This window comes from Cynara cardunculus (assembly GCF_001531365.2).
Source record: "Cynara cardunculus var. scolymus isolate 2C chromosome LG 10, CcrdV1, whole genome shotgun sequence".
In the NCBI taxonomy this organism is placed as follows: Eukaryota; Viridiplantae; Streptophyta; class Magnoliopsida; order Asterales; family Asteraceae; genus Cynara; species Cynara cardunculus.
The window spans coordinates 9,719,973-9,725,096 of NC_037537.1; positions in this window are offsets into that span (position 1 = coordinate 9,719,973).

A 5,124-nucleotide genomic window follows, 5' to 3' on the forward strand; every position below is an offset into this window, starting at 1 on the left:
CTTATCTTTCCGCAAACAATCTTGTAAAATCTGTATTGATCTTCTTTATCAATATATATTTTAAATTTGAAAATTGTGTTTGTATTCATCCCCCCCCCCTTCTACAACCTGTTTAGTATTCTTGTAGACCCTTTTGGGACCAACAGTGGTACCTGCATTTGTAACATCAAATGCACGAGCATCGGGTCTTGTTGTGCTTACCGGATATCGAGCCAATGATTGAAACAGGTATTCCTGAACATTTGTAGTTTGTTTCTCGACATCCGCAATGCCCTAAAATTGTATTTTAAATTCGAAAATTACCCAAAATGACCATTTTATACATAGTACACCAACAAAATGACCAATTTTCAGACTTTTCTCACAAAAATGACCAAAAAAATCACCCCTGGAGGGCGATTTACTTTATTGGGGACACTTTCACATAAACAGGTACGAATGGGTCTCACATGCATACAATTTAAGGGACAAAATTTTGATTTTCTAAGAAACCCTCATGCAAATCGCCCCAAAACATACAAATCGCACCCTGGGGGCGATTTTAACCATTACTTTGTCTTGTAGTGAAGACATTTTATGACACAACTTCATGTTTGATTTGACACATCATAATGATGTGACAGTATAGTGGGGACGATTTTGGCTATGTTTTTGTCTTATTTGGGACGATTTTATATAAAAATGGCATGAGAAGGACCATTTTATACAAATTGTAAGGATTTCTACCACCACTGACCACCATGAATAACCACCGTATACTGATGTCCACCACCTTCCACCAACATCTTCCATTGACATCTTCCACCGTAGATCGTATACCGGCGTCCACCACCAACTACCAACATCTACCACCGTCCACCGACATCCACCACCGTATACCGACTTCCGCTACTGTCTGCCGTCACTGTTATATATCATGAAACCACCTGTAAGAAATCGTAAATTTTTTTATTTTAACTTAATAATCTATTTTTGTCTAGTATTTAACTTAATAATCTATTTTTTATTTTTGCTTAGATTATTTTTCTACAAAATTTAATTTATGATTTTTTTATAGGTGTTCTACCAAAATTTAGTGATGTTGTCATTGCATACATGTACAAATCTTAGCATGCAAATGACACTTTCCATTCTTATACCTGTCGTTAACTTCAAACAACAACTCGGTAATGGGAAATACCCTCCATGTTGCACTTCTATTGATTCCTTTTTCTATTTTTGTCTCCGCCTAAGGTGTGACTACATTTATCATTTGTGCTACAAAAAAATGATAACATCAGCCTATGGTATATAATTTACAATATAGTTTTGAATATAAATTTACATTTGTTATGTATAAAATACCATTGTTGCAGTATCGTCCGATAAAATTCAACTAACATTGTTAATCGGTAGGAAACGTGCAAATCGAGTTACTGAGTTGATGGACTCGGCACTATTGGAAGTCATTGTATTATACTGCAATCCAGAGAAGTATGAACTTGCCCATCTAGCATAACCAACTTTCTCAAGATATTGAGCGGCATTAGGTAATCTGCATTGCATCAAATCCATTGTAGCTTCAAAGTCTAACACCCTATAAGATTTGTATGCCTCCCAGAACATCCATCTTTTTCTTTTGTTTCTATTAGAGGTTAGGCGCACGTTTTAGCTCAAATGCCGACAACAAAGTCCGGTGATGTGCGTTGGGAAATACCATTCTAATGGCCAACTCAATAGAAGCAACTCTATCGGTTATAAAGGTTAAATTGGGCATTTCACCAATACATTGCCTCAATTTATATAAAAACCATGTCCATGAAGGGCCACTTTCTGTCTTCCCCACTCCCATTGCAATGGGTACGATCTGGTTATTTCCATCCATGTTAACTGCTAAGAACATGGTGTCCATGTATGGCCCCTTCAGATGGGCACCGTCCATTATAAGGAGCAGTCGCAGGTGTCCTAGAAACAAGCGGATCTGCAGATGAACGAGGTTACAAATATAAATTTCAAACCATAAAATGAAATTATGAATTCAAACAATATAATGAAACTTATTACCGAACAACCAAGTGCAACAAACAACATGTCAAATCGTCCTAATGCATCAAGGACGATCTTAGTCACAGTCCCCGGATTCACTATCTTCAGATTGTGACAATAAACCTAGAGTAGGTTAAATGACGATTCAATGGTCCCCTTCAATAGTTGTAAGGCATACATCTTTATTCGTCATACTTGGTTGTGGATATGTTAATATTGAATTGTTGGTTCATATCTTCCATAATATCTTTTCCATGGTAGACTCTCCAACAGTCTTTCAAACTCATATGACCTGAAACCTTTTTATTCTCATTACGGTGGTTTAGGTGGACTTGGCACCTTGAACAAATGTGTTCATCATGCAATTTCCGAACCTGAAACATACTGGTATCATCGATAGAAATTGACATTAAACGACAATCACAGTCCGAGGATTGACACATTGCCTCGTAGCGGTTTTTGGATGATTTTTTTAACCTTTAATTGGAGGTTTTCACAAAAGCATTTTAATCCCAATGTCAGCTTCAATGCTTCCTTCGAGTCAGAGGCTTGCAGAACTTTTACATGTGATGTAGGCTAGTAGGAAATGTTTCTTCTACGTTTGATGACGGGGGCAGGGCAAGGTGTTGGGTCGGACATAACCCAAAAACTATTCCTTACCAGATGGATTTATTCATCATCTGAGTTATTGTCTTCAAGTATATTCAAAGTTTCTGCTGCAACAGAAACATCTTCATCCTTGTTTACCTCCCACACTATTCACCATTTTGGAGACTGGTTCAAATATTAAACCATAAAACTATCATATTAAAATCATTTATTGGTTCAAAAATCTCAGTCTGTTGGGTTTGATATGGTTGCTTTACTCTCGGCGTCTTCAACACATGAACAAAATTATAAAGTTCATTCATTACGATGGCACCATGTTGATTGATTCTGGCAACATTGTAGGTATGGGTGCCACTACAACCAGGAAATAAACTACTGATTGGATTGATCTCGACAGAAAAATATGGATTTCCACTACTACCACCGGGGACCAAACTGTTCGGTTGATTTATTTCGATAGCAAAATATGGATTTCGCCCACTACCTCTAGGGAAGAAATAACCTCATTGATTGATTCTAGCAGAACCATAGGGATTTCCACTACTACCACGGGGGTAAAAAAATACATGTTTGATTGATTCCAAAAGGACCATATGGGTTTGCATCACTACCGCCGGGAAAAACATACTTGATTGATGGATTATGGCACTTGATGGATCTCTACCATCATCACTACCATCGACAATAAAGAGTGTCAAAATTTGCAATAAGTTTTGATGAACGACGTTTTGGAACATCACCACATCCTCGTCGTCACCTAGCTCAAATAACTCACAACTCAAAAGATTTTTATTTAAAACGACTATGTAAACTTATCGTCTGGGCGAAGGCAAATGTAATGTACGTTTGGACGCTTCTAACGACATATATTTTACAACACCATTTATCGTCTAGAACGAACTGCCACTTTGAACATTCACGAAACCATTATCACTTTGATGTAGATTCATATTTGTGTTAAAGGTTATGATAGTAGATTGTATTTAAGGGTTAAGGGTTGTGAGAGTAGAAGTGTTTGGATTACTATATTTTTTTGTTTGGATTACTAGGGCTATATATACTACATTTGGTCCTAAAAAAACAAAATACCAATGAAAATCGCCCCATATACTAGACACATCGTCATTGAGTTGTCAAATCAACCAAAAAGTTGCATCATAGAATGTCTCCACTACAGGACAGAATAAGGGTCAAAATCACCCCCCAGAGGCAATTTTCAATATATTGGGACGATTTTGATGAAAGTGTCAAAAAATCAGATTTTTGTTCCCCAAATGGTATACATGTGAGACCCATCCGTACCTCAAAACATGAAATCACTCCCAATAAAGTAAATCGCCCTCCAGGGGCGATATTTGTAGTCATTTTGTGAGAAAAGTCTGAAAAGTGGTTATTTTGTTAGTGTATTATGTTCATTTTGGGTAATTTCCCCTTTGAAATCTCTATAATTGATTTTATATTCACAAATGCTTCATAATAATCTCCTGCTATATATATATATATATATATATATATATATATATATATATATATATATATATATATATATAAAGAGGGGTAAGATCAAATGTTAACCAAAGTTTTTGTGTTAACTTTGTTAACCGATCTTGGTCATTCAATCTTTCAATAAATGGTTGTGATTAATGATGATAAAAACTTATTTTTTTAAATTTAAAATTGCATAAAGATAAGTGAACAATCTTGAAAAGGGTATTTAGATAAAAAAAAAATTATGTAACTCCCATATCATTGATTAATTGAGAGTTACAAAATCAAAATTCTATGATTTTTTGTTAATTTATTTTTGTTAATATAAGAACCATATGAACACAGCTATATATATATATGAACCATTGTGTCAAATACGAACAAAAATTTGACATATATATGAACTTGGACTGCATAGCATTTATAAACACAATATGAACATAATAAGAATAAATGTTATACGACAGAAAATAAAAAAAAATTATGAACATGATATGAACAGCTTGTGAACAATAGTTCCTTCATTATAAACACATTCAGGAACGATCATTTGTCAATTGGAGTTTTATACATGCATTGCATCCACACTGTTTAAGGTTCACCCCTTGTTCATATATGTTTCTGATCTTATATGGTTGTTCACTCCTTGTTCATATCGTGTTCACCTGTTGTTCATATCGTATAAAATATATGAACACATAACCCCAACGCTATGAACACCGGGTGCAAACACTTACACAAATATAAAGATTTGGTATCAAGCTTAAAAAATAACATTTGTGTTCATATGATAGAAGTAACATGAATACAATGATTCACGATTCATAAAATGATAGAAGTAACATGAACACAATGGTTCACGATTCATAAAAGTCGGTAATATGACAATATGAAAATGGGYHGTGCATGTACTTCCATTTGAACATGTGAATTAGGTACGTATTTTAATAATTAAAGAAAAAAGATATCAATACAAGATGAGTTATAAAAAACACAACACAT